This window comes from Poecile atricapillus, chromosome 1, assembly GCF_030490865.1.
Source record: "Poecile atricapillus isolate bPoeAtr1 chromosome 1, bPoeAtr1.hap1, whole genome shotgun sequence".
Lineage (NCBI taxonomy): Eukaryota > Metazoa > Chordata > Aves > Passeriformes > Paridae > Poecile > Poecile atricapillus.
In genome coordinates, this window is record NC_081249.1 from 91,733,454 (window position 1) to 91,760,003 (window position 26,550).

At 44.8% G+C, this 26,550-nt stretch overlaps 1 long non-coding RNA gene across 2 annotated transcripts; it reads right to left on the reverse strand.

Annotated features, from left to right (window-relative positions):
• Nucleotides 1-83: 83 nt before the first annotated feature.
• Nucleotides 84-6,042, reverse strand: LOC131586172 (uncharacterized). 2 transcript variants are annotated; one of them, XR_009279100.1, is made up of 4 exons: nucleotides 5,933-6,042; nucleotides 4,508-4,983; nucleotides 4,171-4,233; nucleotides 84-3,515 (listed from the first exon to the last, which is right to left on the reverse strand). It is a non-coding gene; the product is annotated as an uncharacterized LOC131586172 (long non-coding RNA). The 2 variants fall into 2 exon arrangements; XR_009279103.1 differs by having other exon boundaries at nucleotides 5,825-6,011.
• Nucleotides 6,043-26,550: the final 20,508 nt, after the last annotated feature.

Sequence of the window (26,550 nt, forward strand, 5' to 3'; positions counted from 1 at the left end):
GGAGATCTTGCCCGTGCCCTCCACCTAAGAACCAGAGAAGAGGCTGTGTGAACTTTTCAAAGGATTTTTAATCAGCTGTTACATTTTTTTCCCCATTGGTTAGAAGCAGTACACATGCAACTTCAGTATTGCTTGGGGCAGCTGAGTCTTTTCACGTTCCATACAGAGATGGCAGAAAAAGAAACTGATGTTTTGGTCCAAGAGACCTATTTTACAGGGACTACACTTCCCCCTGATTGGCTCCTCTGTGTCCTGCCTCTGGAGGAGTAAAAGATTCACAACAGAAACAGAAACAGTTTGGGCACCTTAAGATCATGCCATTTGGTAGATTAACTGGGTGTTGCACCTCTGTGCCTGTCCATGGATGAACATGGATGAAAAGAATCTCTTCCTTGAAAATAATGCGTTTTCTCAGTACCCAGCTCATACTGCAGAGGAATCATCTTTGGGAATTACAAACTACCTCCAACTTCTGCACCTTCCACTTCATGACTTAACCATTAGAAGCACACAGAAATACACAGGTGTGGTAAAAAAAAACCCCAAACCACCCTTTCTAAAAGAATGCACTTCAGTGCACAGCCATTTCCCTTGCGAAGAGGAGAAAGAGCAAACAACAGATGTTAGTCACGTTGCTTAGTACTCTGGAGGGCATTCAAATGTGCTGTGACTAGCATGCTATAAGGACTTATATGGAATAGTTTCGGTTACACACGAGGAACTGCTAATTCCTTCTGAGCACTCAAGGCAAGAAATTTAATGACAGTTTAATGTCATGTTGATAAATGTCCACTTACAAAGAAGAAATAAGGATACAATGGTTTTGGAAATAAATTGTGGAAAAGGGACAGTCACTCTGGAATTAAGGCTACAGTAAAAGTTTCCATTTTCAATCTAAGTTTTCTTCTTTTCTTCAGCACAGAAAAGCCTTCTTATATACAAACAGCAGTGCCTTAATGTCAAGTGGATTTTTTCTAGACCTAGAGTGTATTTTTCAGAATAATTTTGAAGCAGATCAAAAAATACAGCTGTGTGACACTACCTCAAACACTGTAATCTGCAAACATTCTGGAGGATGCTTTTTTTGTTTTCATAAAATTAAGTTCAATCATCGGAGAGTCTTGAGGTGAAGCGACATTTTTCCTTAGCTCATGATCCTCCCCAGTTTCATGCCATCTACATATGCCAACTCCAGGCTCACAGAGCTTGTCCTGGGTATAGCCTCATTCATCTCCAGAAAACTGCTTTTCAAAGGAGAAAGACCTCTCCTTAGTAGAAACAAAAGAACAGGAAACACCGTTTCTCTTTTCTGAGAAACAGACAAGACAGATGCTCTCTCCTATATGTACTGGGGAGGACTTCTTGCTACCACACAGCAACTTTGTTTGCATGAGATGAGGTGGCCAGGCCACCAAAGGAAAATTGTGGCCCTGAGATTACTCAGGAACACGGGGTACGGCCTCTCTTGCAAAACTTCTGTCACCTGTAAGAAGACTGCTTTCCAGCTCATTTCAACCTACCTGAGAGGAATTAAGGATCTTCCCTTGCATAACTTCCTTAATGCTGACATGAAGTTGAAAGCATATACTTATAGTCTGAAAACATATTACAGGTCACAAGCTTTTCGTAAGTAAAAGAGAATCACAAAATGCAATACCCAAATGACAGAGGCAGGAAATACACAGTGAAGGCTGTACCCCAAGGCATCCTAATCCTGTTCTACAACAGAATTCAAAGACATGTCAGCTTCTCCATCTCCTGGGACAATGTGCTGACAAATGACTATAGAGATGAGAAGGCTTCAAACACTGTCTTCATCTTCCATAGATTTCCTGTTCCCCACAGATACATTAGGACAGGGCACATATACATTGTTTTTCAGCTTGATACATTTTTGGTCAATAATTTGTAAGCAGATCAATCTCAGATTCTCAGTGTCAGATTTTTCCAGTTGCTGGAGATAAGTAGGGATTTCAAAAGCATCTCACTGCTATAGTGGGACCTCAATGCCTAAGTCTACATTAAAACTCTTATAAAACCAATGAAGATTTAATCTGAATCTTGAGCCATCTTTAGTCTCACAATAACCTTGAAAAACAGCCTGCCCTATGAATTACAGGGGTGCTTACCTGCCTTCAGTCTTGAAATATATGAGTTAACTGATCCTTTTTGAGAAACTCAGATAGAAAAGAAACTCATCTCACACTCGGAATTTGAATGCCAAATACTTGCCCACTGTTATTCCCAGACTTTTGGCGCCCGAGCTGTGCTGTGTAGAATCACACAACTCAATCATCATACATTATTTTTTAAAAATAGATAGATGGAAGTTTTTATGGTGCTCTCTTCATAGCCATAGAAACAGTCATTTGGGAATACACCACCATTCATCAGGAAATTAGACCACTTGCCTAAAAAAGAGAAAACCCTGTAGTGACATAAAAACACTTTCTGACATCTACTGCACATAGACAATCTATTAAGCCAAAATAACAGTATGCTCTGTTGCACATTTTCAATAATTGTCAGGCAAGAGACAAGAAGAAGAAAGGAAGTTTTTTTATAGGGTAGAAACAGACACTTGGTTAGTATGAAAACAAGGACTGTAAATGTTTCAAAAATCAAACACAGTTCAAATTATGTGTTTGCGAAATGTACCTTGACTCTTAATTCTCAGTGCTTGGTTTTGGTTTGTTTGGTTTTATTCACCTCCCACATTCCTGAGTGACAATGTCTTCTGAAAGCATAAAAAGGGTGTGTGCAACTGTTGCCTTACTGTTCTGGTTATATACTGTACTTAGAATGATACAGGCAGGGCAACCCCAAAAAGCAGAGTGATCAGTGTCCAGCAGAGATAATTAAGGGTGAGACAGCTGTATCCATTGTGTGGAAGAGGCAGAGAGACAGCTTCTTGCATTAGAGAAGCTCTGGGGGCAGTGTGAAAGGCCAGACACAAACTATTGAAGTATTAGATAGGCACTGGTGCTGCTGCATAACTGGTCACAGTAAGCCACCAATGCAGCATTAAAAAAGAAGGCTATGGGTTGTCCAGGGCTGCTTTTAAAATCTACTTGCTTTTGTCTTTGCATTGTCTGAGCTGTAAGGTTTTTCTGCATGGAAAGGCAGAGTCTGGAGTGGCTTAAATATGAGATTTATGCATTTAAATGCATAGAAGTTCAGACCTGCCTCTTCAAGATATTCATACCATACATGCATGCAGATACATCCACACTTAGATCTCAGTCTGCAATTCCAACCCAAAACTTGGTTGCAGGATTTAAACCCAAGCATACAAAACAGAGGAACCAGGCAAGAGACAGATAAGCAGATCTTTTCCACGTTATTGCAAATGACTACACGGTGCTGTGAAGGCATGGTGTGGCAATACCACAACAGCAAGGTCAGTGGGGGCCAAAAGGAGTGCACAAGCCCTCTTCTAGAAACACCTACACATCTTTGTTCTCTTCCTATTGTCTCTCCGGTTCTGCTTGCCTGGCATTTATCATAGACTGCACCTGGGCAAAAGGAAAAGGAAAAGCGTCATTTGGGAGCTTATTTGCTTTCACACTGATGCCCAGCACTGACCTTGCCATGCCTCTGGAGGTTTTGTGCTTAGTACACCATGAACCCAGCAACAAACCTCAAAGATGGTGCCTCTCCTGAGTGATGAGAAGGCAATGAAGGAAGACACTCACTCTTTTCCTCTGCTTTCTTTCTTCTAACCTCCCCCTTCTCCCAAGAAGCAAGCCACACTTCTAATTCAAACCATTGTCTCACTTCACCGACTTTGAATTACCTTTGCTTTAATACCCTGAAAGATCAGCAGAGACAGCTCTCTTGAAGAGGGAATATGGGCAGAAAAAGTGCTCCCTCACAGTTTGGGATAGAGGCAGCTAGAAAGGGTCACAGGCATCTGTCATTAAGCTTCCCTCACCTCTCAGGTAATTCCAGGGCACATTCACCCCATTCTTCCCCCATCTTCCCATACCTTTCCTCCCTCTCAGAGCACACATGGTCCCTTGCAGCCCAGGCATTCTGCTGCTGCCTGTGCTTTTTGTCCTCCCAAGACATCAGACACACAGTCAGAGAAACAGTTCTGGGTTGACCGTGATTCTGGTGTGCTCAGCAAAGCTGACCCTGTCCCCACAAAACCCCAGCAAGGCACCCTACCTCCTGCAATATGAACTGCAATGGGTCACCAGGCTTATGGATCAGCAGTTTTTCTGTGATAGCCTGAGAAAGAGACAGACAGAAGGAAAGAATTATTTATCTTTGGCTAGATGGGTGCCTGCACTTCCTGTTCCAATGACATCCGCATTTTAAAAAGCAAGAATCTTTTCAGACCAAAGATGATCAAGGGTCCCTTTGTACTGCTTTTTCTTAAGTCTATACTTAAGAAAGCACAGGACAAGGAGGGGTCTGGGGAAGGGATAATTTGGTTCAAGCTAACTTTAGGCCAAGCTTCTCACATAAGCCTCTGGAAGGAGATGAGAAGTATGGATTTCACCTGAAAAATCTGTAGAATTTTATGTTCCTCCACATAATTCATGGCAATTTGATAGGGGTCTGCAAAAGTCTCTGGATTCTCCAATGATTCAAATGTAATCTCTGCTGCTGACAACACAGTCTCAACGGTGTTACTGCCATCCTGTGTGGATTCAGGGGTGTACATCTTGACTTTGAAACCTGGAAGTTCACCCACAGGTAATCTGATCTCGGGTGAGCTTTCCCTGGATGCAGACTATACAATGAGCAGGAAATGGTGCTCAGAACGTGGTGGCTTCTTGACAGCCAGCTGGTCTGCAGACACTGGCAATTCCACTACAGATGTCTGGGCTGTAGATGCTGGTGCTTCCACACGAGGTGAGTCATCCAGTGATGGTGGGGATTCAACTATAGGTGTCCTAAGGTCCTAAGCTGGTCCAGAAGCTGGTGGTATGCAGATTCCTCCACTTCAGATTCTGAATGATCATTGAACCTTTGCTACAATATTTAGCAGATAAAGAACAAGAGTATTTTAAACATCTATCTCCACAGACGAGACACAGCACATTACTCCATCCTCTGCAAATATGTTACAGACACACTTAAAGCATGCACTAATAGGGTTTATTCCTATTAATGACTGGCCCTACCTGCACTTTCTGCATGATCCCAGGAATGCTACTTAAGTTCCAGCCCAGGCCTTCAGAACTGGTCTGAACTATGCAGCAGTTGTATCTGTGCCTGATCCTCACTTACTGACTAGTTTTCCTAGGGTGACTCTGAGTGTATATTCTAGGTAGCTTTTTCTCTATGGAAGTACTTTGGATGGATCCTGGACCCAACTCAGGACCTTTCCTTGCCTGGGACTGTTGCTGAGCCCTCTTACATGCACACTGCCTGCACTGTGTTTGCCCTCAGCTCCTACCTCGTTCTCTGCTTGGTGCAGCCCCAGGCTTGCTCCCCGACAGCAGCAGCTGAAATTTCTGCAGGCTTTACCCACCTACCCCCTGAGCAGCTGGCCGTGGGCTGTGCTGTCTCCAAGCCCCACACCCCCATCCCTGGGCCTGTGACTGACTGCGGCCAGGCTTGCCCTGTTTCTTCCTCCCATCCCGTGTCCCGGTTGCCGCAATGTTTCCTGAAGAGGGATGCTGGGGGAGGACCGAGGGGGACCAGGACCTGCTCTCAGTCCCCTGGAACTGGGAAGGAGAGTGTTGTTCCTGGGGACAAAGGGTTGTTGACAACGGGGTTCGCTGGGGCAGAAGGGAGGCGGTGGGAGGTGGAGGCCGGGCCAGGCCGGGCCGGGCGGCGCAGCCAGGGAAGCGGGGGAGCGATTCCTCACCTCCCTCACTTGCCCCCGACTCTGCAAGGAAGGGCAGGGGGAGAGACGGGGCGGTGCAGCCAGGGAACCGGTGGGAGCGGTTGGCGGCCAGGGCTCTCCCTCACCTACCCCCGGCTCTGCAAGGAAGGGCAGGGGGCGCTTCGCCCCCCGCCGGCGCCGGCCCTTTCTGCTGCTCGTGGCTCGCCGTAGCCGGGGGTGGGGAGTGGGTGCGGGAAGCCGCGGCGGTTGCTGGGGTAACCGCCGTCACGTGGCTCGGCGCGCGGTGCCGCTGGCGTCACGCGGGCGCTGACTGCCGCGCGGCCATGTTGGGCGAGGGCGGAATTGCAGGGCGGGGACGGAGCGAGCCCCAGAGTCAATCGCTGGGAAAAGAGCTCCCAGACCCACGAGTCCAGCCGATGACCGAGCGCCACCATGGGAGCTGGACCCTGGCAGTAAGTGCCACGTCCAGTCTTTGCTAGAACATGTCCAGGGACGGTGACTGCACCACCTCCCTGGGCAGCCCATTCCGATGTCTAATCACGTTTTCTCCTGATGTCCAGCCTAAACCTCCCCTGGCGCAGCTTAAGACCATGCCCTCAACCGACCTGCTGGTTGTCTGGCAGAAAAAACCAACCCCCACCTGGCTCCAATCTGTTTATAGGTGGTTGGAGAGAGTGGTAGGGTTCTCCCTGAGCCTCCTTTTCTCCTGGCTAAGCATCCCCCAGTTCCCTCAGCTGTGCCTTGTAGGACTCGTGCTCCAAACCCTTCACCAGCTCCATTGCTCCTCTCTGCACTCACTCCAGCACCTCAGTGGCTTGTAGTGAAGGGGCCCAGAAGTGGGCTTGATTTAGAAGAGACAGGATTTGAGGTGTGGCCTCTCCAGTGCTGAGTACGGGGGGACAATCACTGCCCTGGTCATGCTGCTCACACAATTCCTGATGCAGACCAGGATGTCACTGGTGGTGGTTCCTGGCACTGGCCCTGGTCCTGGCTCTGGTCTTGGTTCTAGTTCTGGTCTCGGTCCTGGAAAAGGACATATCAAATAGCTTGTACAGGGAATCAGGGAAGCAAGAGGTAGGGTAGTCAAGTGCTGAGAGAAATATTTCCATGTACATTGATATGAGAGATACTTTCTCCTGTCCTCAGTTTTACACAGATCCAGACAGTTGGTGTTCTGTGTGATGAACTTCATCAGAAAAAGCAAATAAACAGACTGCCAGTTTTCCCCAAAGAGGAGATGAAAGGATAAAGATAAAAGCTGTGCTGGGTTACCACAGTAACTAGCTTCTGACATATTCTGGTTCATGCTCCAGTCTGACAAGAGCTGGGTTTGAAACAACGGGCTGAAACTGCCATGGGGGCTTATGGGGATGCGAGGAGGGGAGATACAGGACTTCAAAAGCTATTCTAAACTTACAGATGTCACTTCCATTCAGAGCAGTTCACTTTGTGTGTGTTTTTCAGGTTATGCCACTGGCATTTTAAGAGAAGTGGCTGTCTCACTGTTCCAGTACCAGATTCATGACAGTGCTGCCCATATCCTCAGCCACGCTGACCACTCAGATCATCTTGCACTGGAGCACTGCTGTTGGCACTTATGGGATGCCAGGTCATTCCCTCTCTGATCCCTTCTTGCATGTCCCATTTCTCCATGTAACAGTGATGGTTCCAGACAACACGGGACTGCTGGCTTTTTGTAACTGCTGATACAGTTTTATCTGGAGGAGGCATCTTGATATCAGTTGTGTGTTACTGTGGTTGTGTGCTGAGCCATCCCAGTGCTGTGTTCACAGCATGACTCCCTGCAGGACTTCTCCCATGGGTTTCTCCTCTCTGTCCTCTACTGGACAGGACTAAGCAGTTCTCAGCTGCCTGCTGGCTTCAAATAGTGTCATGCTGTGGGTAAATCTTGAGCCCCATGTGTTTCTTTCATCTGTGCCTCATTGGTAAACAGCAGATCTCTCCATTTCCAACCCCACTGCCTACTGCAGGGATCTGGCTGCTGGGTCTGGAAAGCTAGGATTTTGCACAGGGAAGTAAGATGAATGACTCTATTAAATAAACATCACTGCTCTGTTTATTCTTTCAAAAGAACAGATTAAAAAAAGCAGAAGATGCATTTTAAACGCATTAAAAATTCTGAGCAAAATATTGCCTTAAATACAATGCTCATGTAAGATAAATCACATGGCTTTTTTCTACACAGGCACATGGAAAGCAAAACCACATTATTATATCATTATTTATATGGCACCATATGCTAAGTCTGGAACTTAAAGACTTTGAAATAAATAAGAAAACACCAGCTGCAGATTAGCAATACACTCCTTTATTGGGAGTCACTGTGTAACTGTGGCTATCATTCCTGCTGTTAAGTTAAAACTTAAATAAATTGTCAGAGAAATAAGATAGCCATTAGAGATTCAGTGTCTGTCTCCTGGGGATGCTTTTTCTAACAGCTGTAACAAAGACCTGCTGCTGGTTTTGTCCTATCTCTGTAGTAACTCACTGCATTTGTCCCTGCAGTATTGCACAGTTGTTCAGTAGAGATGGTTGAGCTGCTCACTATAAATAATGTTGGTTAACAATGCGGGCCCTTTTGGGTTAATAAATTACGCTCAAACCACTCTTGAGCCTCTTTGATTGGTTTCTTGCAAGTCTGCAATGGAGAGTTGGAAGAAATCACTTTCCACAGTCTGTTTGCTTTGAATATTTCTTCTTATTTTATTGAGCTGTAAATATATATATATATATAATAGCCAAATCCTAAAAACGCCTATCTCAAATTCCGGTCGCCTCATCCGCTACTTGAAAATTGTAATGAGATGCATAGGATGAAACATATCAGCAAATTTAAATGTCATTGCTTACAGGGGTAGAGGGCCTTGGTCAGCACCAGGCTGGGGGATTTGTCCCCCTCCTTTGTGTGGGATTTGCTGTCCAAAGCTGGGGTTTCCCCTGGGCTGAGGCTGGTGGCCGGGGCATGAAGCTCACCCACCACATGATCCATGAGCTGCTGCAGCCCAGTCAATACCCACAGCCGGGGCCTCTCAGTTCTCTTCATGCTGCAGCCCCAAAACTCTCTGACCTGTGGTGTTTCACAGTTGCAGGCAGACATAGTCAAAGCCTTCCTGAGCTCTGGTGAAGAAAGAGCAGCTTTAGGTCATGGATCAATGATCAAAATACCCCCTAGGCTGTGAAGCAGAGGCGTGGGGTCCTTGGAGAGACATCTCTGCTCATCTGTGTCCTGACCGGTGACTGTGGGGGTCATGAGGCTGCCCTACACATTTATTCCTTACCTCAATGGTGGGTTAATTGTTCTGCCCTCAGTCCAGAGTGTTTTTGAGAACAAAACAGGCTGGGAGGAGAGCAGGTGTTAGTGCAAGAGAGTGGAGAAAGCCAGCTCCTGCATGAGGCAGAGGGCTGAGGTGCAATGGGAGGAGAGATGGCTGGGGTGTTGATTTGCATCCAGATTGCTCCTGTACCAGCAAACTTTGATGTGGGTGTGCTTCTGGCAGCGATGTTGAAGGGGAGGCTGTACACGGGTGTCTGAGCTTGTACAGGTGGCTGTGAGTGTTTGTGTGCTGGCAAATGCAGCTCTTCCCCCCAAGCCTGTCCTGCAACTTGGGCTCTGCCCGCTTTTCCCAGCAGAGAGCAGCAGAGCTTCGTAGCTGCTCGCAGGGCCTCGGTGTGCAGCAGCCCCCGACACCTTCTGGCAGCGCTTGCCTCCGCAAAGCACAGCAGTGAACCTTCGCATATCAGGCCTGTCAAGAGCATTGGTGTGGGCAAACAGAAAACACATGCTTTCAATACTGAAGATTCGGGGCTTTCCTGAAAACCAAGATGTTTGCAGGAATCAGTGAGACCTTTCTTGAAGGGGTGTTCTCCAAACTGTCTTTCTGCTCAAAGTTTGGTGAAAGGGAGTGCCTCAAGTATGGCTTCAGAAAGTGGGGGCAACAGGATAAGCAAACCTCTTTCATAGATGACTGGCATGGACTAGGTAACTAGGGTAAAGACCCATGAGGTCTCCTTCAGTCCAGTCTTCTGCAGTGCAGGAAAGAGACATGTTATTAGCTTCTGTGTTTGGAAATATTTGCTTTGGGAACCTGTTTAACCCTTTAAACACTTTCTGTTAAAAATAAAGTTTCAGCTGACTCCTATTCCCTCATTTGTAATGTTACCAGGTATGTTACTGGAGATAAAGATGAATGAAAAACGTGGGACTAAGTTTCTTTGCCAAGGTGTCAAAACTAATTAATCTGTGTCTAGTTTAGATAACATTCTCAAGGAAAACAAGACTTTGTTCTCTGTTTGGAAATTTACCTTCTCTTCCCATGGCATTTAAATAAGTCAAATTTGGGATTGTATTAGAAGCTTCTCAGCAGTATTAACTGGGACAGGTTTTGTCATTCCTTAATTGTCCCATTCTAGTTCCTGAAACTATTATGGTTTTAGATGTTGGAAAATGATCACAGACCTTCTGTAAGGTCCAGTCCTTGTAAGGCAGAAGGCTTAAGTTTGGTCTTGCCATTGCATGGCATGAGAGGGAGGGGATGCTGTGTTCTGGTTGAAGTTCACAGTGAACCTTCATCCAATCCTGTCTCCATCAGCTGTGAAACCCCTGAAGGAAGGAAGGGTCCAGACATGAAGTTCAGTCTGTGTAGGATGCTGGGCAAAAGGACAGCAGCTGGGTACTGGGAAGACTCTGGTTTGCCTTTTTGCTCCGTCTTGCAAACACTGCCTCATTGCTGCGCTCCCCTCTGCTGGTTACCCATCCCTGGCATTGTGGGAGGCAGGTGTGGTATGGAACATGATTTTGGCAGGCAGATGTATCACACAGTGACAGCAAGACCCTGGATAACTGTGTCAGTAGGTGCCTCTTGAAGAGGATGTAATCCAGAGATAGTTGTGAGGGGCTTTCTGCATTCTTCAAAGTCTTGTGGCCAGAGTACCCTCTTCATCCTCTCTTCCCCACACCCCCTTATTTATGCCAAGCTAATTTAAAATACGATGCAGATCACCTAAGCACTGGGGTCACTCAAATGGCCTCTACAGCCTCCCACCACTCACTGTAGGTAAGATTTGTCCTTCTTTATTGATGCAAATGATAACTTTTTCTCTGAATCGTAGCTGTACATGGGAAAGGTGCAATTAGCTGCTGCAAGGAGCCAGGCCTGTCTGCTTTCCCTTGTTTAACAGAGGCTTTAATTAAAGACCCCCTGATGCTAGAAAGGCACATTAATTATTCATCTGAAAACATTTACATAGAGTCCCCCGTTTCCCTTCTTCAATAAATTATCAGCTTCACATCTCCATAATTCATCGAAATGACTAAAAATACATTGTCTCAGCCTCCATCACCTCCAACTGTGATGGGTTCAGTATCTTAATGTGAAGGTCTCCTACTGCTCTTAAGTAAAAAGGGAGGATGGAATACAAGGGGGAGAGGGAGAGGAAAAGATTTGTCCCTTGATGGTAGTCATGCAGATGGCAGTAATTTTTGGTTTTTTCTTTCCCACAAAATTGGCATGATTGTGAAGTTTGAAGAAGCTCGTGGACTATTTCTAATAAGGAAAAATACACTGAGAGGAGGAGAAAAGATGTTTCCAGGGGCAGAAGAGGTCTGGGTTTAGATGATTTCTATGCTCAGATGTTGACAGCCTGTGTGATCCTTTCTCCTGCATTTAATCACCCTAGATCATCTCTGTACCTCACCTGTAGACCAGGCCAGCAGTTCCCTTTCTGCCTGGTAGAGGGATGCTGCTTTACTAATTATAAACTGTTCCAATATAGGTGTGTGCAAGAGGAAAAAACAAATAAGCTTAGGCAGAGGGAGAAGTTTTGCAGCAGTTCACAACAAATATGTCACTGCAGGCACAACTGAGGTAAAATTCACTGCAAATGGTTTTCTCCAACTTGTTTCACTTTGTGACAAAGCGAGCCATCACATGAGAGAGGAAAAATCCAGTCCTCTGAGGGCTTGTTTACATGGGGAATTAAGACAAATTAGTGTGAGGTGTGAGGTAATGTGCAGAAGTAGAAGTGCACTTAACCTCTTTGTGGGGGTTCTGATACAGAAGGAAAATGGCCACAGTTCACTATGGTGACAATTAAACAAAAGCAAAGCAAAGGTCACTTTATCTCCAAATATCCATGCAGGGCTTAACATCCTTTCACGTGCACTCATTTCACATCTTTGGTAAGTTACCTTAACTTTCATGAATGTTCTAATCTACAGGAATTGGAGAAGTGCATGTTCCACCTGGCTCTGAATAACTACTGTTCCTGGGAAACCTGGAGCAGTCTTGGTGCCTACAGAAATCAGATCAGACGTGCTCTCCTGGGAGCAGGGGGAGCCAGATGCTGCAAACAAGTGATCTTCTAGGATGACGAGTGAAAGGGGTCAGGATGGTAAATTTCTTGGGATGTGGTCAAGGAGAGCATTAGAGAATGAACCAGGAAAAGAGTACTTCAGAGGAGTTGGCCCACTTACTTTTAAAGGTTCAGTGTTTTCAGAGGGAAATTAAAAGGTTTATTTTTGGCCCTGAGCACACACAGGGGCTAACTCTGAGACTGAAAATGGGGTGGAACTGATTACAAAGAGAGTGATACACTTATCTGAAGCATTACTCTATTGGCTTCCATGGGGTTTTTTCTTTCTCTTGCCCTTGTTTTAGATGGGCTGTCTTGGCTCAGCAGTGAATAACATGGTGACAGAAACCTTGTCTGACCACGAGGACATACCTAAACCTTGGGCACTGCAATCTTAGAGCTGAGAGACTAGAAGCCCTTCCCGTATTCAATACATTGATTGAATTTACTAAGATATAAATATCGTCTATTGCTTACCAATTAAATTATAGTTCAGATTATGTTATTAAGGGATCTGAATTAACATATTTCTGGACGTAAGAGAAGCATGTTTTTGCAGGCAGTAGTTAAAAGCTCCCATCCTTTTCTTCCATCTAAAGAAATTAGATTAAAATTTTCTGTAGTGAAGATTTTTAGCACTCAGATTTTCTGTGGAGACCCCTCAAAAACTGTCCAGGCCATGGCTTTCATCCAAATATATGTAAGTATCAGTTTTGAGATACCTCACTCACAATCCAGCCTTTGCTGTTAAATTTGTATTGGCCTTAACATGCTTTGAAGTAATAATCAGTGCTGTGTCTCCAGGGGGATAGGACAATATGTAATTGGCTTAAACAGAAGGAAGATCTCGTTAGACATTAAGAAGCCTTTACTAATGGTACAGTAATTAAGCACAGGAATAAATGGCTCGAGGCCTTCTGCCTATAGAGAAGTTTGGATGAACACACTGAATCTTGTCTTCTCCCACAAGGAAAGCAGAGATCATTCTTTGCAGTTTCTTTCAATGTTGTTTTCTATGATTCTGCATATGTCCACAAAGTTTTCTTGCCAAAAGTGGCAATAGCAGCATTTTCATTGCCACCGCATTGTCATTGAAAATGCTGCCCCATCAGTGCCCCAGCGGAAGAACAAGCTGAAATAACAGAATGCCAATGAGAGCATCCTTTCTTTCCAAGCTGGCAGGAGCAAGCCATTCTGGAAGGTGATGTACATCTCCCATAACCCATGCTCCAGCTTTCTTGGTTGAGCCAAATTGTCTTCCCTGCTTGTCGAATGGGAGAAGTGTTAACACTGTAATTAGAAACATTAAAGCAATCAAAATGAGCATACAGGCATAATTAAGGCACTATTGGTTTATGTCCCCTGCAGGCATTCTTTTAGAATAAATGACTTTTTGGTTTAATTTAAGCTTCTTCCAAAAACATCACTAAAACAAAGGGGCAAAGGAGTTTCTATACATGTATTCACCAGTAAAACTTGTTAGTTTTCAATCTCCTAACCTAGTTTATACTGGTAAATTTTCCCTGCACTGACAAAATCTAGAGGGTATTGCTGAATAAAGAGCTTAGCTTGGAGAGAATAAGTTGTGTCTGGACAAGAAGAATCAAAGAGGAGCAAAAGAGACTTCATTGGCTCTGTATCAAGCCCTTAATGAAAGAGGAATTAGCTATGCTGTGCTAGTGTTGGACCTGATGTTATGGAAGTGCTATTTTTTCCTGAGAAGGAAAAGTATACAGAATAATTAACAAGGCTGGAAGAATTTTTTTTCAGCATGGGTGGGTGAAAAAAGGAGAGATGAAGATCAGGAACACTGAATGAGAATGGAGGAGTTGCAACTCTTCTGCCCCTCTGTAAGTCTCGAGTGGTGTTGCACTATGAAAGAACCCCTACTCATATTGCTCACTGGGTTAACCCTTGGAGAAGTAGATGTTCAGCTCTGACTTGCTGAGGTTGAGCTGTCTGCAGAAAGTAGCCACAGCCTAATTAAGAAAGATGGGCCCAGCACCATGTGTGTGTATATATATATATATATATATATATATATATATATATATGTGGTGTGGTTTGGGTGCTGACAAAGAAGCACAATTGCCACCCATTAGAAAAGTTCTGCCTCTTGGTTCCTCATTCTGCCATAGGAATACTTCTTCTTATGAGCCTGGTAGTTATAATGAACAATTCAGCTCGAGAAAAGGGGCTCAGGGTTACCCAGGTGGTCAAGGCAGAGCTGCTTGCACACAGTAGCTCAGTATAGAATGGGAATATACACGTCCGAATGTGTGAATATTTTCTGTCCTGGCTGCCTTCAACTCACAGGAAGGTTGAGCGACTGGAGAACTGACATGTGAACTTTGAGGTTGATGTTAACCTTCCCACTACTTGGAGGTTACAGTGTCTACTGAGTTTTCCTAATGGTCTGGGAAGAATATTCAAATTTGACCATCTCTGCAGGGATTTGATCCTACAATATGTTTTCAGAAATGTCTTCCTTGTGTAGAGTCTTCCCTGTTTTAATGAACTTCAGGTCTTTGATTTATCCTCTGATGAGATCCCATGCAAACCCTCAATCTATCTGGTATAGATGAGGAACATAGCAGAGCCAGCTAATGGTAGTGCAGATGGAAGGACATGGCCACTTTCTTTGAGCACCCGCCTTCCTGACGGGGTTAACAAGGCTCGTGTTAGTGGGGGGTCACTGTGGGGTCACTATCCCACTCATGGCTATTCCAGACTCAGCTGTTTGCCCATGAGCCAGAAGAGTGACAGCTCCATTGCTGGCATCTCCTACCACTGGTTCCTGGACTTGGCTGCTGTGAGCTGCAGGCTAAACTCATCATGTGTTCCTTCATGCAGGTAGCATGACAAGCAACAGGTACTGCAGGGTACTGCTGCAGCTTCCTGGTCCTAGTACTGCCCTCACAGGTACCAAGTGCCATCCATCAGGACCTGAATGTTCCTGTGCTGGATAGCTGAGAAGAGATGGCAGTGTAGACCACAGAGGTAAATAACAGATTCTGAGTTTCATTATAGTTCTTTATACTAAAAACAAGCCATAGTAAGAGTCAATGAGTGTACCCTTCCTCCCCAAAACTAAGCAAGAGGTTCAGGAATGCAAGGGGAATTTTTTTGGCTCATGTTTCAGCACACACATGAAGACTAGAACTGTGGAAATGACATTTATCTTTGCTCCCTCTAGCTCTGGCTAAGATTTCTGCAGTCATAGAATGACTGGAGTGAGTAGCTCCCTTATCCCAAAGCCTTGCCCTCTTAGTGAGGCTGCTGCTTCCCCTGCTTGCTTGGCTTAGGTTGTCTGGGTTAGGATTGCTGAAGCTTCTGGATAGGGAAAGAAACACAGGAGAATCTTTATGCTGGAGAATCTCCTGCAGCACCTCTGCAGAGGGGCACAAATGCCACTCCTCTACCTCACTTTTTTTTGTCCCTGTCCCCAATGAATGTTGCCAACAGCTGACGTGCCATCTGTACAGAGCAGGCTGACGGCCCTTTCCCTTGCCGCACACCCTCTGCATAGGCAAGCGGCTGGCAACTGGCTGCGACAGGCATGCAGAAGGACAAGGTGAACGTCACAGGCAGCACCAAGAAAATCCATCTGAAACCTTGCTCCATATGGGGAAGTACAGTTCCAGCTGTTTAGCCTTTGGAGTAAGCTGACTCTGAAGCTGCTGCTACCCTGGCTGTAATGCTAGGCAAGCACAGCCCCATCAGAGCTGGTGAATAGGGGAAAGCAGCAGGGGTAGCAGCATCACGCTGGTACAAGGAATCTCGTGATGCTATTGCTCCCCATGATTATGCTGTTAACAGGCAAGCAGGGTGGAGTTTAATGAGCAAAGGTAGATGAGAAAAGGAAAACAACTGAGACAAATGATGTTTAAATGTGATGGCTCATTAAACAAAAGCTCTCTGCTATGTTTCTTTCCTTGGTAGCAACAAAAGGGACAATGGCCATAAGTAAAAGGCAACCCACTGACAACAGGAAGGATTTATAGAAAGTAACACACTTAATTTAGCTGCTCCAGCATGAATGAGCAGAGATATTTTGCATCAAGTAATTCAAGTGAAGGGTTTTGCAATGTCTTTGTATGAGACAGAGTGCTCTTTTCTGCCCAAACCCTAGGAGCTTCTTGCTATTTGAATATCAAGGACAAGTCCTGCTTTCCTTCATAGCTGAATTGCTGCTGTCTTCAGCAGATGGTTTGCAATGCAGAAGTCATTGCAGTGTGGGCTAGGGGGCCTCATACTAATGTGTCCAACCATCTTGTCTGGCCTGGCTTAACAATGCCTGCCTGTGGGGCCTTGATCCTGACCAGATACTATAGCTTTTACTGAACTGTAGGCCTTCACAGATTTTGAGAAGTTGTGCTAATCAATTCTTCAAAAGACAGCAACATTTTCAACAGTGTCCTTCCTGACAGATGTAAAACCACTTTCCAAAGCATCTGTGTGATAGAGTCTCCACACCCCCCCAACCAAGCAACTATTCCAGTGTTTCATTGTCATTATCCACCTTGTTAGTATATTGCCCTCTCCAGTCAGGAAATGGAGGACAGACAGTTTCCTTCTTCTTTGCCAAAGCCTTGCTATCGATTGTGTAGTAGATTGCCTTTCAGCTTTCCAACATGTGAGAAAAGATCTCCACAATGGTCATCTGTCTTACAAGGCAAATGGCTACTCTGCATTTGTATAAATCGTGGAACTGTGTGTGTGATTTTCTGCCTGAAGAAAAAGATGCAATCTATCTTATTGAAGTTCCTATTGTGTTATTTATGAGACTGGTGAAGACAATAGTCTTCAGGCATGAAATACCTTATTCCCCAGGAGCTCCCACCATTAAGCTCTTGAGCTGAGAAGTTTGCCCTGCAATCCAAGGAGAGTGGAGATGGGTCCCTGGACTTCTTTAAGAGTTCAAAATGTGTCAGGAATGAGAAACATTGACTACACAATCACTTCTGATGTTAAGATATCTTGGACAGCAAGAGAATGATATCTTTACTGCTCTTTTCTTGTTCTCTGTATGGGCGGCAACAGCCTAATCAGAGATTACATTGTCCAGTACTGGAAAATTTAATCATTTGGATGCTGTAGAAAGTATGCTGCTAGGTCTCTCCATAACAAAAACCAACAACTTTGGAGCAGATGCAGAGAGATGAGATTTAAACTCCCTATTCATCAGCCTTTTTGAAAGTCACGTGCCAAGGAGCTAACACAGATTCTAGTATTCCTTTTGAAATGGTGGTGCACAACAGCAGTGGTTTTGTTGGTTGTGTTCTGCACATCACTGCACTGACATCGTAAACCACAGTAAAACAGATAACTTCATTCTGTCTGATGTTAACAGAAGGTCTTCTGTCTCCTAAATGTCATTTGATCCAAGAGGGGTTGAACTGATTTGAAAGCAGCTTTCATCAATACCCTCTCTGTTCCAAGTGAGGAGCTTGCACCATTGGAACTACCTATTCACAAAACTCGTGGGAAGGCAGACAACAAAATGCAGTGTCCATACAGAAAGTGCTTATTGGTTAAGAGATGGCAATGCTGCAGACAGGAGAAATGCTGCTGAGACAATTTATCTACAGTGAGGAGTTTAAACATTCAGTTCTCACTTCCATATCACTGCATCTCGTACTTAGTGGATGTCAAAATGTTGCAGTTGAGCAACATCTCATTTTGTGCATAGAAATCAATGGCCTGATTGATTGCCCTCAGACTGGTTTTCGTTAAAAATTGCTGAAGCCCCATTACCTGGATGACATGAGTCAGAGAAATTAAAGTCTCACTGATTAGTATGTTATAAACAATCTGAGTCTGCAAAAGAATAACCTACATATTTGATATCAGGGCATGTTGTGTTTGCAATTGACACTTTGAAGGAAGATACCTAATGCTAGAGAAAGCTACAAGAAAAGCAGAACACAACAAGGCAAGGCCAACAGGAAATGCAGAGACTAAAGCATGTTTCATTTTAGAATCTGGCAATGAGTGAATTTCCAAAACTTCTTACTGACAGCAAGATTTACCTCCAACTGCATTGCTTAAATGCGGGTATGTGGAAAGCTCCGATGCTGCAGAGATCCAGTCAATGCAGGTGGTGCACTGGGGAGTTGTGCTGCTCTTGTTAGACACAATAGACACAGCTGATGAGTTGAATGGCTCTCCAGAGTCTGCAGCCTGCACTGACTTCTTTTCTGTTGACTGTAAGCAGACATTTGGCCCCAAGTTCCCGTGCAGGTACCCACAGTCCAGACAAGCCACATCTCACACTGGCTGCGAGTACACACAGTTCTCACTCCTGAGCTGCAAACATCACCTTGGTGTGCACCATGTCAGTCAATAACAAAAGCAAGCAGCTGGAAAAGGTGGTTACCAAAGAATAATCTCCAATTCTGTGGGAATAATATCAGTTTGGTGTTTAAGATCAGTCCTTCCACCTTATTTCACACTGTAACGATCTATAAAGTATTTGGAAACTGATTATTGAGTTGGAATGTCTTCTGAAGGGTATATTTACAAATTCCACCCCAGAAGTCAAGAATGTATAAATGTATGTATAAATTTATATATAAATGTCTTGCTCTGAAACCTTTTGCCCACCCTGTCTATCTTATAACTTCCTCTCCTGACTTTGTTCTGATGGATTTCCTAGAGTTCTCTTAGTTCTTTCCAGGTGACCTCTCTCCACTTTGATATCTACTGATGACCACATTTTCTTCCTGTGTCTGTTGAAGGCAGTGACCACTATATCTGCTTCAAAGCAGCTCCCCATGGACAGATCCAGGGAGCTTCTCATGACAAAGAGCAATATGATGTTCCTGCACATTATGCTGGCATGTAAACCTACCAAGGATGACCAGAAGAAACGGGACCTAACTGTCTTCATAAATTTTCTCAAGTGCCTGGTGAGTAGCAGAACATGCTCTTGCCAATGACCTTTGAGATTTCAGTATAAAATTAATCTAAAGCATCTAAAAAGCAACTGGAGGGGAAGGATGTATTTTATGTCAATTCAGTCAAAAAGTCCTCAGAATTAGTTGCCTGAAGTGTTTGGGAAAGCTGACAAAGTATAATAGCACAGAGACTATTTTCTTGCTTCTCAGCAAAGACAGCATTAATCGTCTGGGCTTAATATAGCCTTCCACATGCCAACTGGGTGCAAAATTATGGCTGGTATTAGAAAACCACTTACCATGTGGACAGGCTTAAAGTGCAATAAGCTGTGGGGTGTGGATGCAGATGGAGTACGCCTAAGGACAAACAGTGACCTTGAGAATTGTATGCCATGTCTCTGGAGATATAGTGCCTCTTCATTATGAACCCTGACAGACACGGAGCTCTTCATCAATGGTGGGGCAAGGAAGGACTTAGATTTGGAGTCAGGTTTGAATTTTGCAGTCCAGGTGTATCTAGAGATGTCTGAGCATGAGAGATTTACTGGAATGGGTTGTATACACCGTTATAATATCTGTATTCATAATGTATAGGCCAATATACATCAAGAGTGTGTCAGAGAGAGAATCCACAGCACTGGATGTTTGCAAGAACAGCATGTATAGAAAAAAACCTATCCTTTTCTGTACCCAGCCTGGCTTTATTGGTGTATCTTCTGCCAAATAGTTACCCTTATTTTGATAGAAAAGGAGCAAAAATATGGCTGAGTATCTCATCTGAGACTTTGTCTTAGCACTTGAGGAATGCAGAGTATATCAAATAAGGTCAAACCCTTTAACACCCTGCATTGTAACATCTGTACAACACAGCTTAGAGATTGTTGTTCTGCTATTACTACCTAGTAAAGTGGGCTCAATGGTGCAGTGCTTATGTAACACTCTTTTTTTTCTGTGCATGAATTGTGTCTCAATCCTGTTTCTCTCCCAGTAGATTTTCTTGAAAGTTATTAATAAACAATTTTAACTAATAAGTTTCAGGTTGTGCCATGCATTCTTCATTGTTCTACCTGTAGCTGGCCTCGGTTATACAGCAATCCCTCTTGGTGGTCTCTGATGAGAAGATTAATTTTAAGAGCATGATAATAAATATACTGTCATTAAAGTCTTTTGGACAAATGTAAATCTTTGCTAAAATTAGAAGACCTTCAGCACAGTATTTCCACAGTTATCCAGAAACTGACATACATCATCATGCAGAGTGAGTCGAGCAGAAGGCTGATTCATGGATCAGGATTTTTGATAATCAACCAACACTAGTATTTAGGTAATTTTGTCTGTACAGGATGTTATGACATCTCTATCTTACGTGTAGTGCCAGATACCGAGACAGTTTCTTTTTATAACTAAAATATACCTTTCCTGCCTGAAAACATTATGATAATTGTGGGAATGTCTCTTATTACCGAGCCACCTACCACTTGATGAAAATGACAGAGCTCAGCTTGTGTGAATTAATAATGAAAGCACAGAGGAGACTAGCAATGGCTCCTCATCTGACTACTGGAAGCATGAAAGGTGTGGCAGCAGGGCTGGAACTGAAAGAAACAACTAAAAAGAAGGGGAAGTGAGAACATCCCTGTATTTTCAAATGTCATCTTCTCTTGTTAATGGCCAAGATGACTGCCACCGAGACCCACTGAGCTGAGGGCTGATCCATGTCTTGCCTTCTAGCTGGAAAAGAGGCACCAGGGAAATGGCTGAATATTGTGCTACAGTGTTGCTACTGCACCTGTCTGGAGGTAGGAGCATCCTTTACAGCTGCACACGCACTGGTGCAAACCCCTCTCTTGGCCACAGCCAAGAAAGGAGAGTTGACTTCATGAAAAGCAGTTTCTGTGCACTTAATATCTTGTGTTGTTACTGTATGTGTTGCTTTTTAGTTATACTGGGGATCCATTTTCCTTCCCAGTCTGAAACTGGGAAGCATAGCTGCGCTCCTCACTGCTAGGCCACCATTTGGGCTGTGAATGGAAGGTCAGCCCTGTCTCCAGACCACAGATACACACTGATCTCTGATCCTTTCACTGGCAATCTTCCAACAAACTCTGCCCCATGTTCACATTTGGGGAGAAATAGCCTTAATTACGTGCCAGACCTCTGTTGCACACCTTGCAAAGTCTGCTGGGATCTGTCTGAATGACTAAATAACAAGGCCTAAGGTTCTTGCTCTGAGTTGGAGTGCTGTAGCTGTGCTGGTGTTCATCTGAACCCTGGCAGTTCAAGGTTGCTCACTGTGCTTCTTCTGCTGGACAATACCTCACCATTACTGCTTCCTTCTCCCTTTCCCTTCCATCCCCATGGCAGGAAAGACTCCTTGGCTTTTAGGTGGGGGAAGGTCACGGCAGATGTGTGTTCTCCTTTGAGACTTGCCCACTGCTTGGCTTAATTAATCATGACACATTGCAGTTGCTGTTACGGAAGAAACGTCAAGAAAAATTAGACCAGCTGGTAGCATGAAAACTGGGGAAGCATGGTGCCTTGCTTTCCTGGATAAATTTGATTTGCTTTCCTGGCAGGGGCTGTGGGGGACTGGATGGCTGTGAGCAGAAGAGGCTGGCCTATGTCACCTGCTCTTGCCACAGTCACCTTGTACTGAGATGCAGCAAAAGGACAACAAGGACCTGTTCCCCAGACAAGCCAAGCAGGGGATCTAACCAGCAGCAAATGGCATGTCTGGGCTTTCATGAGAGCTAGAACAGCCCTGGGATTTGGCTTGGCTTAGGGTCCTGGTTACCTGAAGTGTAAGGCTGTGAGGAGCTTTGAGGCTTTGTTGAGCTCCTCAAGGAGAAGACAAGCACTACTGAGTTGCTTCTTTATCTTCTTTTATTCTATCTATGATCACCTTTAGCAGTTGTTTCTCACTATTTCCTTCACCTTTATATCTATTTACTTGAATGTTTTCATATACCAATCAATTTTGTGGTATTTATTAGCAGCTTTTATGCTTTTCTTTTCCTTAACGCAAGCAACCTTCATATTTTGATGTTTCATTAGACCATCACATCTGAGATCTTTCCTTTCTGCAGTGATCTGATTTAGTGAAATGAGAAGCCAGTCTAATAATACACCGTGCAGCTGCACAATGTGGATGCATTTGTGAGTGTGTATTTCCCCCATATGAACATCTTCTCCTCTGTGCTCTCCTGTGGCATATCAGTTTGTAAGTCTGCAGATGCCACGAATTTGGAATAGAAATGCACTTGCAGAGAACTGGCTTTAACACTTAAATATGGCCCAAAGTTCAGGAGCACTTTTTGTCCTGTATTGGGGATGCATGCAAATAAAATTTCACCTCTGCTTGATGATTGGCAAAAAAATCTCTTTGTTCTACCAGACAGGCACTTACTTGTCAAGGGCATGTTACTCATATTTAAATATTGAAAGCAAGGCCTTGCCATGGCATAGTATCTCTAGCTTGAGAAGCTCAGAAGTAAGTTTGACTTCTGGTAGGTTAAAAAGGATATTTTTCTCCTGTCTGGAACACACAGATTGCACATCCTGTTGCAGTGTTGGAGATCCCACTCCTGATTTCTGCACTGGTCTCAGTGCAGGAGTGCTCCTCTGGGACTCTTCCAGGGAGTGGATCATGAGCTGTGCTGCACCAAGAAGCAGAGAAGAGACCAGGGACTCAGAGGGGAGAATGGAGAGGAGGAAAAACAAGGATGCTTTTGTGAGGGTCGTACCACTCCTTAAGGGACAAAGGCCTGCCTGCAGCAGACATTTTGGTAGCTGTGATGGCACTGTCAGGTTCTTTGCACTGCACCAGCAAGCTCCAGGCTCAGCAGTTGGTCTAGGCACAGGGTTACCCAGGCCAGGAGCTTATAGGGGGCAGCAAGACAGCGACAGTCTCTTACCCACCTTTGTGCAAAAGAAAGCTGGGCTGTTGTTGGCCAGTGACAGTCCCTCTGACCTGCAGCAGTCGGTGCATCGTGGTTGCTGTGTGTCCACCAAAGCTCAGCTGACCCCAGAGAGAAGAATGCCTTGGTTTTGTCCATTGTGTCCCTCACCCCCATCCTACTCCATACTCCTCAAAAGGTCACAGCATTTCTTATTCTCTCTCTCTCTCATGGTCAAGGAAAAGAGGGATGTTCTGATGTGCTGTGGAAGGCTTGTTTTTGGAAATAAGCCCTTCTCTCTTACTTTGGGCTTGATCTGAAGCTTACTGCACATACCCAAGGTGTAAGAGGGCAAAGGGAATGGGATTGGGGGCTATGAGAAGCGTATCAATCCCTGACCCCATGTCCATTCATTTTCCCTTTCCTATACTACCTTCAAGAGGTCCTAGTCTAGAGTCCTAGAGATTGCTGGACTGATTCTCACCAGGCTGCCCAAAATGCTTGCTGCCTGTGGTAACAGCAAGTCTGCCTGTCCTCTGGGTGGTGAATTTATAGGAAACTGAACCCAGTAGGCATCACTGCTTCATGGGTCCCAGCATCCATTTCCTTTTTGGGAGAGCTTGAGGAGCTGTGAGCATGCAAAAGCAGCCTCATAGCTCTGTGTGGAGAGGGATGTTTGCATGGTGCTGATCAAGGTGCATGAGGTGGGAATGCACTTCTGCCTGGGTCTCTGCCATGTATCAGGGCACTGCCTGTGCTGGGGCTGTCTCATGCTGAGAGAGGTGCACACATGAGGGCTTCTCTGGTATTTTTTCCCCACAAGTCACATGTATTTCACTGACCAAAACTGCCTACAACTTAGAAAGGGACAGCCAGTTTAAGTAATTTTAACAAAAGCACACAAGGCTTCACACCATGGTGCTAAAAGGATGTCTGTCCCTGGCACTGGCACTGCTGCCCTATTGGAAGTTGCTGGCCCTGCACAATTTGCTGGGGAAGCTGTTCAAGTTTCCCTCCCTCATCCAAGTTGTGCACAGTCCTCAGGTTTAGCTCACATCAACCATTCTGATGGCTTCAGGTAATGTGTTGAATCCGTAGCTTGGATTTGGCTCCTGTGGACTGGTCTCCCAGCAGTGCTGTGCAAGCTCTATCCCTGCAGAGGCAGGGAGAGGACACTGAGGTAACATCTGCTCTTCCACTGGCATGGCTGAACCTGAGAGAAGGCACCTCTTCATTGCCTGAGGCCTTTCTCACTCACAGCCTTATCCTGGTTTAGTGAAAGCATCACAATCCTCTCCCTGAGCTTTTTCATGTTAGTCTAAAAGTGTTTTACATCTGCTTTTTAATTCATAATTTCCTTACAGACTTAACTTAGATCATCATAAGCTTTTCTCAATCCTGTAGAGTACAAGTGAAGTTGGGAGGGGCTTCAACTAAGTGCATATTTCACCAACACAATTTTACAGTTAGGCAAGCTCTGATCAACATGATTGAGGACATGTGAATATTCACAGCCATTAAAGTCAAAATAAATACAGTGTGGGTGCCCTAATAGATTCAAACAGTCAATGCAGTAGCAGGAACTGCTGTCAGTGTCCGTGAACAAATAAAAACAAAGTTCATTCAAAGAAATTAAAAGTATATTCACTCTGCATTATTCACGCAACCACAGCTTCTCAGGGAAACCAAGCTGTTAATGTCTGGAATGGGAGAAAGCAAAGCAAAAAGTGCAAGAGAAATTAAAACAAAGTATCTTTTCATGTTTTAGCTACTGGACTAAACTATTAAACAAGTTTTCTCAGGATGGAAGGATATGAGATATGAAGCCCTCAGGCAGGAACAGTGGTACACAAAGATATCCCTGGGGCTTTTCACTTTAGCTCAGAAAGGTGCTCCAAGGATGGTTTTCACTGGACCCATGTGAAGAAAGGAGAGTTACCCCCCGCCCACCGCCCTGCCCTTCCTGTAGGACTGCAGATAGTAGGAATGGAAGGACTGGCACCTGGCTATGTCTGGAGGGAAGACTTACTGATGGTTCTGCTGTCCTCATACTCATGTTCTTGAATAAACCACTAGCAGTTAACTATCATTAGTGTCTCAACAAATTACAAAAAGGTTTGGGGACCTTCTCCTTTGGGCTCTTTAGTAAACCTGGACCTTATTAGACATCTTTTAAAAAGTCAGCAAAGTCTTTGTACGTTTACTTCAATGTTATTAATTTACAAGGGCTACTCAATTAAGGGAGTCCACTAACTTGTAAAACTTTACTTATTTACACTGCTTCTTGGAGAAGGATTTTCTTGGAGCGTGATGATGATAAGCTTAGGCATTACAAATCCTCTTGCTGCTTTTGTCAACAGGCAGCCTGAGAGCATTAATCAGAGAAATGCACGCTTCCCAGCAGTGGCTTCGCTCCAGCTCCCTGCCGCTTCCCTGCTGTGGGCTATGGCCCCATGGGGCACCAGCTTCCCTCCGAGTCTGACAGAGCTCTGCACACTGGCATTAGCTTTTACCAGGGCTGGGGACCCCGTTTGAAAGGCAGAGGGAAATGGGGATGCTTCTCATGACTGCTTTTTAGGCAGCAGGCAAGATGAGGCTGTGTTTGCCTCAAAAGCAAAGCATTCTCCCCAAAGCGTGCATTTTGGCTCACGGCAATTTTCTTGCACTGTGTGTGTCTCCAGTGCATGAAGCTTCATCAGGGCAAGATGTGGGGTACACTTGGGCTTCAAAGCATGCTCCAGGTCACTTTTCAGACAAGTGAAAAATTGCAGTTCAACTCACTGCAGTAGAGAAGGGAAGTGGGAGTGTAGGATGAGGAGGACTGAGAGTATTGTGACCTCCAAGCCCTCCAGATCACCTTTAGGGATATCCCAAATGCTCCTTGTTTGTCTAGGAGCCTCCAAGTAATTTCAGGCCAAGTCAGTCATGCAGCTCTGTGTTACTCACACAGCAAATGTGGTAGGTAAATGCTGCTGCTGCTCCTGGGAGATGCTTGTGTACATTAATGGTATGAGGAACTTGGCATGATTTTTGCCCTGCCCCAGCCCAGGGTGTAACTTTTCGTTCTGTCACTGCTGCAAGTGAAATTTAACAAGGATGATTTTCTCATTCCTGATAGTTACTGAGATTTTGCTCTGGACAGTTGGTGAATCTCTGTCTCCCTGATGTGCAGACACTGTGGCTGCATGAAGTGTGAAATTTGAACCCACCTGGCAGACTGGGACAGGTCTTTCCTCCATTATGGACTCACTGAGATGGTGCTGAGGAGGGTGAATCAATTGACTAACTGCTGTGGGCAAGAAAGCCACTGTCACAGGCAGTGAGAAAGAAGAGTAGCATCCATCTGCCTGAACAGGCAGATATTAGACACATGGAGAGTTTGACACAGGTTGTATAGCAGTGAATTATTGCACATTTTGACCCTTTGTACCTTTAGCCTCTCTGGCTCCTTGGACTTCCTTCTGTGTTATTCAGAGCATTATGCTTTGTATTGACATTTGCCTTCTTTGAAAGCTGCAGGGAGAGGATTACCAACTGCCTTCCTACATGGAAAATGCCAATAATGAAATTGAATGCAGTG